Below are 13,643 nucleotides of genomic sequence, written 5' to 3' on the forward strand. Positions count from 1 at the left end.
AATCAGCAAAGCAGCAGGATTAGGCAGGTGTGACAGATGATGCCAACTCAGTTGGAAAGTACTAATCAGCAATTCCAACATTTAATTTCTTTTCTTGCGCAGCGTTTCATTTCTGTTCTTGGCTCTGTTAAGAGCTTAATTTGTACTTTTCCAAGTCAATGAAGAGGTGATTGAAAAAGAACAGTCAGGCGTACAGTCATTTTGCCACAACTGCAATGTTAGTATCTGTATCTGAAATGTGACCTGGGCCTTTTAGCCCTTGATATGAATTCCCTGGTGGAACGTCAACCTCAGGCAATGATAGAGCACAACAGAAGATTGATTCAACCTTATGTTTGACATGATCACTATATTTATAGTTTCTGTAGATTTTAAGATGCCTTATATGTTGAGCATTTGGTGATTTATGGGATGAACAAGGCATAAAATAAAATGATGGTTTTAGCCTAAAATGAGCTAAAATGCAACAAACATGTTTTTTGAACTTTTAGAAAGGAAATTTTGGATTAAAAAAAAGTAGACAAACAGCACTCTAACAGGCCAGTCTGGCTCGAAGAGTCTGTGCCGCCCAATTTACAACCCAGTAACCTACACTCTGGTATGTTTTTCAAGGGTGGAAGGAAACCAAAGCGCCCAGAGAAAACCCACACAGACATGGGGAGAACATACAAACTCCTGACAAACAGTGAGTGTTTCGAACCCAGGTCCGGTCCTGATTGCTGGCCCTGTAAAAGCATTGTGCTAACTGCTATGCCAACCATGCCATATTTTAGTTAGGGGAAAAAAATCTGAAAATCTCAAAAAAGCCAACTGCAAAATTGAGTAACTAAAATTGAACATGATTGTGACTTCAAGTCACCTTTAAAACTTTCCCCTTTGACTAATATTGTAATATGGCAATGAATGATTCAGCAGGTTATTAATTTAATGCAAAATTCAGCCCAGTCATTTAATTGTTCCACCCATTTTCCGAGTGATCCACTGCCTTGACAGGAACAAATATGATTTGCAGTGTGCACACACTCATTCCTTGCCCCAGAAGTGCACAGCATGCCATGTTGGTATAAGCAGCTTGTAATTATCAAGGTCGCCTGCCTGAAATTGGCATCAAATTAAATAGGAACCCCTCTCCCACTTCAATTCCACCTGTGAAATTGGTTGGCAACTCATCATAATGTGAGAAACAAAAGCTCTGCAGATAATGGAATCTTGAGCAAACAATGAGAAGCTTTTATACACTTTTATCATGTCGCTCTTCACCTGCTGATGTTCAACATGAAACAATCCAAGTTTTCCAACCTCTTGTATAGCTAATACTCTTTAACTCAGGCAATGTTCTGGCAAATCTCTTCTACACCTTCTCCAGAGGCTTCACATCATTTATGTATTGAAGCAACTGTACACATTTCTCTAAAATGGCCTGACCAAAGTTTGTATAGTTGCAACATGACTTCTCAACTTTTATGCTGGTCTGATGAAGGCAAGTATGCTCTACGTTTTCTTGACCACCTTGTCTGCTGGTGTTGCCATGTTCAAAGAGGTATGGACTTTCACATCCTTATAACAATCAGATGAAGAATTAGAAGGGACATGAGGGGATTGTTCTTCACTCAGTGGGTAGTGGGCATATGGACACGCCTTGTTCATCCAATACATTTGCCAGACAAAGTAGTATAGGCAGTTAAGTTCCTTTAACAAAACACTTGGATAACTAGATGAATGGGAGGGATTGGAAGGGCGTCAGCCTAATGTAGCTGTGGGACTAAAGGAGGAGGGCATGTTACTCACACAGACAAGCTGACCCCATGCAGTCAAGAGCAAGAAAATACATGAACATCTTGAAAACATAATATCTTAGGAAGTGTAACTGACTAATCTGACCAGCCCACTTACTCAAACACCCATCAAGCACTCCTCTCCCCATAAATAAATGCTCCTTTCTCTTGAACCCAATTATAAAATCTGGCTCAGTAATCTCATTCATCAAGGTTGAATAATCGCTGAGGTTCAGAATAATCACCTGAGGAAACATCATATCCTTTGAAGGCTTGAATCCTTCATTGGAAGTGTTGGATATCAGGCAGATGCCTGAATATTAAAGTGGGGGAAGTATTTGAGGCTTTTCACATTGCAAATGGATGCAGAGCAGTAAGCACAATGCCTTTACAGTGCTAGCGATCAGGACCGGTCCTGAATTCGAATCCTGCGTTGTCTGTAAGGAGTTTGTATGTTCTCCTCGTGTCGACCTGGGTTTTATCCAGGGGTTCCAGTTTCCTCCCACCCTTCAAAAACGTACTGGGGTGTGTGTTAATGGGGTGCAAATTGGGCGGCATGGACTCTTAGGGCTGAACTGGCCTGTTACCGTACTGTGTATCTAAATTTAAATTTAAAGCTGTTTCACAGCTTTTTCCCAACAAAAAAATGGACACAAGAAATTAGGGTAAATGATGAAAAGCACTGACAAAGTGTTATGTTTTACTGCCTTAGGGATGGAACTGTAAAGTTTTGGGCTTTAACAGCTCAAGATATTGTTGGAACAATTAAGTTAGGGATAGTCAGGAAGCAAGAATTACGGTTGATGTTCTCAAGTTAATGAGGTGGAAAGATAACACATAGACAAGGAGATAAGATGACTTATTACAGCACAAAAGGACACTTGACCCATCGGATCACCTGTTTTGCATCAAGCAATCTCAAACTGTAAGTCCCAATGCCACCCTTTTTGTTTCTCTGTATACTTGCATCTTATTTTTTTCTCACATGGCCTTTAATTATTTTCCCACTGAGGGGTAATTAACAATAGCCAATTAAACTACAACATTGACCATGGGGATTGTGAGTGGAAACTCACTGTCAAAGGAAGAAAGTGCAAACCCTGCACGAGGGGTCAGGATCAGGCCACTATTTGCCTACTGCGCTGCCATGGGAAGGATTTGAAAGATGTCTGAGAACTTTAAAATTGAGGTGTTGCTCAACAGGGGGTTAATGATCTGCCAGCATCGAGTTGATAGGTGAATGGGATGGTGTGGGTTAGGCTGCAAGCAGGAGATTTTTGATGAGCAAAGGGAGAACCAGCCGAAAGGGCATTGGAATGATTGTGTTGAGAAGTATAAAAGCATGGATGAAGATTTCTACAGCAGCTGAACAGACCAGAGATCACAGTTCAACAACAATGCAATCTCTTCTCATCTTTTCTCTGTTCTCCTGCAATGGAGCTGGGAATTTTACTTCTCTCTTCACTGGAACTAAGCACTGGGTCACTGAATTGCATCTGTCACCAATGGCTCGAGGTCAGATTCAGATTTCAGATTTATTTTTATTTATTATATACATCACATACACCCTGAGATTCCTTTTACCTGCTGGTGAGGCAGAATTACCACTAATTGGTAGTGTAAAAAAATAAACTGTGCACAGCGTAAACATGTAAACAAATAAAAGAACTGTAAAAAGATAATGAATGCAAACAAACTGAGTGTGCAATACAAAGAGAACAAAAAGAAAATCAATAAAGTGCACAAGTAAGAGTCCTTAAATAAGTCTCTATTTGAGTTTGTGTTGAGGAGTTTGATGGTGGAGGGGTTGCAGCTGTTCCTGCATCTGGTGGTGCAAGTTTTGTGGTACCTCTTTCCTGATGGTAGCAGTGAGAACAGAGCGTGTGCTGGCTGGTGTGGGTCTTTCATGATTGCTGCTGCTCTCCGATGGCAGTGTTCCCTGTAGATGTACTCAATAGTGGGGAGAGTTTTGCCTGTGATGTCTTGGGCTGTGTCCACCACCTTTTGGAGGCATTTATGGTTAGGGGTATTGTTGTTCCCATACTGGACCGTGAAGCAGATGGTGTGGCATTACTTGTCAGGGAGGATATTGCAGCACTGCTGAGGCAAGAGGACTGGAGGGCTCATCGAGGGAGGCAGTGTGGGTAGAACTGAAAAATAAGAAGGGTGAGGTTACTATTATGGGGGTATATTATAGGCCTCCAAATGGGGAAAGGGAACTAGAAGAGCAAATGTGAAGGAAATAGGTGAGATGTGCAGTAGAAATAGGATGGTGTTGGTTGGGGATTTCAATTTTCCAAACATAGATTGGGAAACACAGACAGTAAAAGGGCAGGATGGTTTAGTGTTTATGCATTGTGTTCAGGATTGCTTTTTGCAGCAATATGTTGAGACGCCAACTAGAGGGGGAACAGTGTTAGATCTATTGTTTGGGAATGAAATGGGGCAGGTGACGGAGGTGAGCATTGGAGAGAACTTCGGATCCAGAGATCACAGGTCCATTAGCTTTAGCTTAATGATGGAAAGGGATGGGTCGGGTCCAAGGTTGAAGGTCTTCGAGTGGGGAAGGCCAGATTTGGAGAAGTGAGAAGGGATTTGCAGAGAGTTGTGTGGGCTGATCTTTTTGCTGGAAAGAACATAGAGGAAATTTGAGGGGCATTTAGGTGTGAGATTTTGAGAGTACAGGATCTTTATGTTCCAGTCAGGCTGAAAGGGAAGACTAAAGGTTTGAGGGAGCTGTGATTTTCTGGTGGTTCGGGACAAGAGGGAGGCCTATACTAAATATAAAAAATAAGGGATTGAGGAAATGTTTGGTCATTACTTAGATTGCAGGAAGAACCTTAAGAAGGAAATTAGAAAAGCAAAAAGAAGGTAAGAGGTGTCCATAGCTAATAAGGTGAAGGTGAATCCTAAGGGTTTTTACAGATATGTGAACAGTAAAAGAAGGGTTAAGGATAGAATAGGTCCACTGGATGATGGGACCGGTGAACTATATAAGGAACCGTATGAGATGGGAGAAATATTGAACAATTTTTTCTCGTCTGTCTTCACGAAGGAAAGGGACATTGGACTATATGAGATAAGAGAGGGAAAGGGCTTAGTTATGGAGAGGATAGATATTAGTAAAATGAGGGTTTTGGATAGGTGGATAGGTCTCCTGGTCCTGATGGGATTTTTTCCAGGACTTTAAGGGAGGTCATGGAACAAATAGCAGGGGCACTGACTGATTTTTCAAAGATCACTGGAGGAGGGGGTGGTACCACAGGATTGGAGGGTTGCAAATGTAGTTCCGTTGTTCAAAAAAAAGGCAGTAGGTGTAGGCCAAGTAATTATCAGCCAGTAAGTTTGACTTCGGTGGTGGGGAAGGTTATGGAGGGTATTCTTCGAGGTTGTATATCTGCATATCTGGATAGGCAGGAATTGATTATGGGCACCCAGCATGGGTTTGTAAAAGTAAAGTCATGTTTGATGAACCTTGTTGAGTTTTTTGAGGAAGTGACAAAAAAGGTGGATGAAGGTAGAGGGGTTGATGTGATCTATTTGGATTTCAGTAAGGCTTTTGATAAGGTTTTGCATGGAAGATTAATAAGGAAGGTTTTGTCACTAGGAATTAGTAGAGAGATTGTGACATGGGTTCAGAGGTGGGTGGAAGATAGACAGCAGAGAGTCATGGTGGACAACTGTCTGTCAGGTTGGAAGCCTGTGACAAGTGTGGTGGCTCAGGGATCGGTGCTGGGTCCCTTGTTGTTTATCATTTATATTAATGATTTAGAGGAGGGTGTGGTTAACTGGGTAAGCAAATACGTGGATGATATGAAAATAGGGGGAGTGGTGGATAGTGAGGTAGATTTTCCTGGATTACAGGAGGATTTGGTTTGTTTGGAAGAGTGGGCTGAAAGATGCAGATGGAATTCAATGTAGACTAGTGTGAGGTATTGCATTTCGGTAAAAATAACCAGAATAGGACATATACAGTTAAGGGGAGGGCATTGAGGTACGCAAAGGAGCAAAGGTTATGGTACAGAGTTCACTGAAGATGGATTCCCATGTAGACAGGGTGGTTGAGAAGGTTTATGGTATGCTGGCCTTCATAAATCATAGTATAGAATATAAGAGCTGGGAAGTGATGCTGCGGATGTTTAAGGCATTGGTGAGGCCAGGTTTGGAATACTGTGTTCAGTTCTGGTCTCTAAATTATAGAATGGATATAGATAAGGTGGAGAGAATGCAAAAAAGGTTTATAAGGATGTTGTTTGGCTTACAGCATCTAGATTATAGGGAGAGAGTAAGGAGACTGGGACTTTATTCATTGGAACGTAGATGACTGACAGGGGATTTGATAGAGGTATTTAAAATTATGAAAGGAATAGATAGACTAGACATAAACAGACTCTTTCCCCTGAAGGCAGGGGAGGTTGGAACAAGGGGACATGAGTTAAGGGTAAGGGGAGAAAAACTTTAGGAGAAATATTAAAGGATGTTTTTTCACTCAGCAAGTGGTGGCAGAATGGAATGATCTTCCAAATGAGATAGTCGTGGCAGGGTCCCTTCAGTCATTTAAGAGAAGGTTGGATGTGTACATGGAGGTGAGGGGGTTGGAGGGTTATGGGTGGAGAGCAGGAGGTTTGAGCTAATGGAGTTGTTCTAGTGAACCGATGCAGACTCGAAGGGCCGACATGGCCTGTTTCCGTGCCGTAAACGGTTATATGGTTATGTGCAGCCAGTCAACACACTTCCCACTACACTTCTGTAGAAATTTTCCAGGGTTTCTGGTGTCATATAAAACCTCCGAAAACTCCTGAGGAAGTTGAGGCGCTGACATGCTTTCTTCATGATGCCATTGGTGTGTTGGGTCCAGGAAAGATCTTCCAAGATAGTGACTCCCAAGAACATAAATTTGCTCACCCTCTCTACCTCTGATCCCCCAATGATCACTGGATTGTATTCCTCTGGCTTTCCTTTCCTGAAGTCAACAATTAGCTCCTTGGTTTTGGTGACATTGAGTGCAAGGTTGTTGTTAGTGCACCATTCAGCCAAGTTTTCAATCTCCACCCTCTATGCTGACTCATCACCTTTCTTTATACAACCCACTACCGTTGGTGTTCAAAAGATTTCAGTGCTTTAAATCTGGTTCAATTGTTCCTATTTTCTATATCATTTGGCAATTTTGAAAGTTTTGTCCATGTACAGGTGAGTCATTGATGCGTTAAAAATGCTTAATTCTTTCATCACCCTCCACTCATCTGCTGTTGAATACCTCATTCACACCTTTGTTGCTTTTCCATTTCAACCAATTCCCTCCCAGTCAGTCTCCCTTTTATTCTCCATAAATCAAAACATCGTCTTTGTGGCCTGGCGTGTAGCTGTTAGCCAGTTAGCCTGTGTTTACATTGGATCTGATTCAGTTTCAAAATTTTCTTTACCAATCCCTCTTCAGCCTCACAATTCCTGATGTTAATATCCTCCCATATTCTGGGTTATTGTACACAACCACAACATTTAAACACTTTGTGGAAGTACAGTCAAATACGAACATCCTCAGAGGCTCCATTAAACAGCTTTGAGTCTCTACCTCCTCCCGCCTCGAAAAAAAAATGATGAAGATTTTGATGCTCTGAATTCAAACCTCCATTTTGCAGTTCAATGTCAAATGTTCTTTTGTGGCATTTCTATGACGTCATTTTGAAGGATCCCTTATGCAGCAACATAAATAATTATTAATGTTGGTGTTGCTACTTGACAATTTACAACAAACCCTCCATGTTAAAATCAGCCACCGGCACAAACAAATAAATCAATGTTTTGCCAAGGAAAATGAGCAAAGAGCATACACCTAGAAGCAGTAATACCTTAGAGTATTTTGGTCACATTCGTAGTAAACAGGAAGTGAAAGTTAACCCCAGGTAACTAAGTCAGCATGTAGCATAGGAAACGTCAAGGCCCTAAACCCATGCAGTCTACAGAATAAGGGAGAAAACAAGATGATGGGGTGATGTGCTATCAGCTTGTGTCCAGGTAATGAAGGGATCTGCACTATTTTAATGCACCTAGCTTTCTTTAACTGTGGTTACTGAATATTTGTTAACCATCATCTCTTGTATTTATTATCATATTTTATTTAATTTAAGGTCATTTCTTTTCTTTATGAAGTACCTGTTTGGCTGCAGCAAGAAAGTAAGAATATTAATGTATATGACGATAAACTCATTATCATTATTACGGAGGGAGATCAGAGTGAGGAAGCTATGGGTGAACACACACTAATTAATTTTTATACACCCAAATGAGGTCAAAGAAGTGATGAAATTCTGCAGGTGTAATCCCTATTGAATAGTTATCCCTTGACCAAAAAGTTAACGCACTGTGGAATAAATGATCAGGAAATTAAACAGAATTGTCATTCTTATCATGGAGAGATTTGAAGATAGAATCAGAGCAGTCTTGTTACAAATGCAAAGGGCCTAGGTAAGATTATGCCTGGAGTACGAAATAGAATTTTGGTGTCTCTATCAAAGGAAGGATATCGATATATTGGAAGCTGCCCAGAGAAAATCCATCCAGTGGAAGGGTTATATTGTGTGGGTAGGTTCAGCAGGTTGGGCCTCTAATCATTGATGTCTAGGAGAATAGAATCTTGTTGGAAGACATAAAATTATAAGATGTTTGAGACAGTAGATACTGAGAAGACAATGAGAGGACAGGGAAATAGTGTTGAGATGTGAACACTCCTTCTCGTATTTCTCATGTTCTTATAATGCATTCACAACCCACAATCCTAGAAACTGATTCCTGGTTCATGGGGAGATTTAGCTTAAGACTTAGTTCTTGGTTCAGGAACTAACCAGGAATTATGACCACCTTCAGAATTCAAGATTCCTTTATAGTCATGTACACCAAATGCACAAAATGTGTTTTCCTTTGTTTGCCCTACAAAAGCTCACAATGAGGTCCAGTGCTATGGTCGAGATAAGAAAAAGAAAACAAATAAGTCTGTCAAAGAAAGTCTGCTGGGGTTGAGTGCAATACACAAGAATGCTGGGGAAACTCAGCCGGTCACGCAACATCCATAGGAAGTAAAGGATAAACACCAGTCTGTAAAGGCAGAGGTTCTTCGGCCTTATGGCTAAAGAACCATGTTAGTTCTCCTCAAAAGACCCAGGACCATCTCTTCCTTGATCTCAAAATGCCCAATGCATTAGCATTATCCACATTATGCTCCCTAATACTATCCTCCATGTCCTTCCCTTTAGTAAACTCTGATGCAAAGTATAAATTTAGCACCTTTCCCATTTCATCTGACTCCAAGCACAAGTTCTGTCCCTTGTCCTTGAGTCGTGCTATTCTTTTCCTATATCTCCTCTTGTTTCTAACATCAATATAAAATTCCCTGGGAGTTTCTTTAACCTTGCTCACCAAAGACATTTCATTGTCCATTTTGGCCTTCCTAATGCTCTTTTTTTTAACTCTCTTTGGTACAGTTTTTATATTCTTTTAGGGCCTTGTCAAACTTGCAAATGTTCTCTTTTCCTTTTTACCCAAATTCACAACATCTTTTATTTTAATAAAATAGATCCAAAGAAACTTTGCATGCATATATATTATCATTAAATACCATGGACAGATTCAAAACTTAATCAAGAAGGTGAAAGAAATGCCAGCTTTAAACACTATTGTACAAGTGGATATCAGTTACACACCACAGGCATTTAATTATCTGCTTACATCAGATCAGGGTAGCATGAGCAGTTCTGACCACTACATCTTAAGAAGGAGATATTAAATCTATATGGGGATAGTGCCGGAGGATTGGCGCATTGCGCATGTGGTTCCGTTATTTAAAAAGGGTTCAAGGAGGAAGCCTGGCAACTATCGGCCTGTAAGTTTGACGTCTGTGGTAGGTAAATTAATGGAGAAAATTCTTAGAGATAGTACTTATAAACATCTGGATAGACAGGGTCTGATCAAGAGCACTCAACATGGATTTGTGGGAGGAAGGTCATGTTTGACCAATCTGATTGAATTTTTTGAAGAGGTGACTAGGAATGTGGATGAGGGTAGCGCAGTGGATGTTGTCTATATGGACTTCAGTAAGGCCTTTGATAAGGTACCACATGGAAGGTTAGTTAGGAAGGTGCAGTCTTTAGGTATAAATTTTGAGATAGTCAAATGGATTGAACATTGGCTGAAAGGGAGAGGCCAGAGAGTGGTAGTGGATAATTGTCTGTCAGGTTGGAGGCCGGTGACCAGTGGTGTGCCTCAAGGATCTGTATTGGGCCCATTGTTGTTCGTTATATACATTAATGATCTAGATGATGGGGTGGTGAATTGGATTAGTAAATATGCAGACGATACTAAGATAGGTGGAATAGTGGATAATGAAGAAGGTTTTCAAGGATTGCAGAGGGATTTGGGCTGCTTAGAAAAGTGGGCTGAAAAATGGCAGATGGAATTTAATGCTGATAAGTGTGAGGTGCTTCATTTTGGTAAGAAGAATCAGAATAGGACATATGTGGTAAATGGGAGAGCATTGAGGAATACAGAAGAGCAGAAAGATTTAGGAGTGACGGTACATCATTCCCTGAAGGTAGAAACTCATGTGAATAGGGTGGTGAAGAAGGCTTTTAGTATGCTGGCCTTTATCAATCATTGCATGGAATATAGGAGTTGGGAGGTGATGTTGAGATTGTATAAGACGTTGGTGCGGCCTAATTTGGAGTTCTGTGTGCAGTTCTGGTCGCCTAATTATAGGAAGGATATAAACAGAGTGGAGAGAGTGCAGAGAAGGTTTACCAGAATGTTGCCTGGGTTTAAGCATCTGGAGTATGGGGAGAGATTGGACAGATTGGGTCTTTATTCTTTGGAGCGTAGAAGGTTGAGAGGGGATTTGATAGAAGTATTTAAGATTATGAAAGGGATAGACAGAATGGATGTGGATAGACTATTTCCGTTAAGAGGAGGAAAGTTTAAAACAAGAGGACATGAGTTAAGAATTAAGGGGCAGAGGTTAAGAGGTAACATGAGGGGGAACTTCTTTACTCAGAGAGTGGTAGCTGTGTGGAATGATCTTCCGGGAGAAATAGTGGCGGCGGAGTCAATTGTATTATTTAAGAAAAGGTTGGACAGGTATATGGATGAGAAGAAGATGGAGGGTTATGGGCATTGTGCAGGGAGGTGGGATTAGAAAGGGGTGTTTGGTTCGGTGCGGACTAGAAGGGCCTAATGGCCTGTTTCCGTGTTGTAATTGTTATGTTATGTTATGTTATGTTAAGTGCAATTTACTTTTACTTGGAATGAAATTGTTAAAATTATGAAAATTATAGATTTTGAGATAATTTTAGTCAATTACACACTATTGTTCGTGGGTTACAAATGAATGGGAGTTACATGTCCCAGTTTACAATAGTAGCTAAATTTCAAAATTAGTTACCGTAAATGTTCATGAATAGTGCAAAAAATTTCCCCCCTTTTTCCTCTCAAAAATATGGGGGTTGCATTATACACGAGAATAAAATTAATTTTTTTTTTCTGCGGGCGAGAGGTAGTCAGCAGCGTGACTCGGGCAGCCAGCCAGACGGGCATGCAAGTGGTAGTCGGCAGTGCAACTCAGGTGGCCGGGCAGGTGAGCAGTAGTCGGCAGCATGACTCGGGCAGCCGGGCGAGCGGGCGAGTGGAGAGACACAAGGGCAACTCAGGAGGCTGGGCGTGTGGGTGAGTGGGGGAGTGGAGAGATGCAAGCGTGACTCTGGTGGCCGGGTGGGCGAACGGAGAGACGCGAGCGTGACTCAGGAGGCCGGGCAGGTGGGCAGACAAGCGGAGAGACACGAGCGTGACTCAGGAGGCTGGACAAGCAGAGAGACGTAAGCGCAATTCAGGCAGCCGGGTGGGTGAGCAGAGAGATGTGAGCATGACTCAGGCGGCCGAGCGGGCAAACAGAGAGATGCAAGCACAACTCAGGAGGCCAGGTGAGCAGACAGACGCTAGCGCGACTCAGGCAGCTGGGCGGGCAAGCGGGTGAGCGGAGAGACGTGAGCGCGACTCAGACAGGTGAAGGGATGGGGTTCCTATTATATACGAATATTTGCGGTAATTGTCTATAAAGTATAATGGAACATCCTGAAATAAGCTTAAATGGTGCTGGTGAGAGCATTCACAGACATCTTCAATCTCTCCCTACAATAATTTGAAGTTAATTCCTGCTTCAAAAATACCCAAAGAAAGTTTAGACAATGTGCCTTAATAATGATCGCTTTGTGTCTCTAACATCCATTATCATGAGAGACAGTCATGGCTCACATCAACTTCAGCCTCCCAGACAACCTCGACCTATTGCAATTCACCTACCACTGCCATGGCAGATGCCATCTTCCTGGAATTATGATCAGAATTTTGGTACATCTGGACATTTTCCTTGAGTATATGTCAATAAACTCATATCATATCACTCAGCTCTGGGACATTTGGATCAGAAGTACCCCTATGTTAGACTCCTGTTTATTGACATTAGCACCACTGACCCAAACTCATCTCCGAACCTCTGGACCTTGGCCCCACTAGGTCCCCTCTTCCTGATCTGCAGGCCACAATTAGTGAGGGTTGGCGACAAAACCTCTCCTACCAGAATTCTTAACAAGTCAAACATTTATTTTGCTCTCTTTATAATCCTTGACCTTAATCAGCAAGGATATGACTCTTTTTGATCCATGTTGTTCTGCTTGTCCCCACTGTGATCTATTATAGGATCTTATTTTCTTGTGTATTTTTATGGTCTGGACCTCTGTTTTTCCTATCATATTGTGCTTTTAACAACACATAAGTTTTAAATTTCCCTATGTTTCATTTGATCTTAATCCCATTATAAAATACTTTCCTTGGCTCTCTGTTATTTCTTCACCACTTTTTGTGTGCCTTTGTTCTCTTTACTCATTAGATTTATCTTAATCTGTTTCCTTTCTAGTTCCAACATCTTTTTAGCATTACTACACCTCCCACATTTGTCCCATACAGGATGAGAAAGCTCAATAGTCAATTTTATAGCCTAGTCTACCTCCAGATGGTAGTGGAAATTGTATTAGAGTGTTTAGCCTTGAGATCATTAATATGCAATTCTTTCTATAGAACAATATCTGGACCATCACGCATTTTCTATAAAGATCAGCAAGGAAATTTGCAGCTTTCACATATGAAAGCATCCAGCTGGGAAGGAGTACCTGGCTGAGTGCTCACAGTCCAGGCCATCACAGGCAAAATCCTCTCTGCTGTTGAGAACATCTATGGGGAACACTGCCGTTAGAGAGCAACAGAGATCAATGAGGATCCACACCACCCAGTACACACATTGTTCTCGCTCCTGCCATCAAGAAAGAGGTATAGATACCACAAGACTCACACCACGAGGTTCAGGAAGAGCTGCTACCCTTCCAACATCAGACTCCTCAACAGCAAACAGAAACTCATTTAAAGACTTTCTTTTACACTTTATTGATTTTTAAAAATTCTCCCTGTATTGCACAGTCATTTTGTTTACATTTGTTATCTATTTACAGTTCTTTATTTGTTGACATGTATATGCTGTGTACCATCTTTTTACACTATCAATAAGTGGCAATTCTGTCTCACCTGCAGAAAAAAGAATCTCAGGGTTGTATGTGATGTCATATATGTACTCTGACAATAAATATGAAATCTGACACAAAGCCCACTAAGATTGCTTCTCTCTTGTGGTGTTTATCACTTTTCACAGTTCGGCGGGCAGCAACCTCCTTTGAAGAAGACCGCAGAGCCCACCTCACTGACAAAAGACAAAGGAGGAAAAACCCAACACCCAACCCCAACCAACCAATTTTCCCTTGCAACCACTGCAACCGTGCC

The 13,643-nt window shown here is 41.5% G+C and overlaps 1 long non-coding RNA gene across 3 annotated transcripts in view; it reads right to left on the reverse strand.

Annotated features, from left to right (window-relative positions):
- LOC138751785 (uncharacterized) overlaps positions 1 to 13,643 on the reverse strand; it is a 57,777-nt gene that overhangs the window by 43,879 nt on the left and 255 nt on the right. The gene's annotated exons all lie outside the window — the stretch shown is intronic.

The sequence above is a fragment of the Narcine bancroftii genome, chromosome 1 (genome assembly GCF_036971445.1).
Source record: "Narcine bancroftii isolate sNarBan1 chromosome 1, sNarBan1.hap1, whole genome shotgun sequence".
NCBI classification, from domain to species: Eukaryota; Metazoa; Chordata; class Chondrichthyes; order Torpediniformes; family Narcinidae; genus Narcine; species Narcine bancroftii.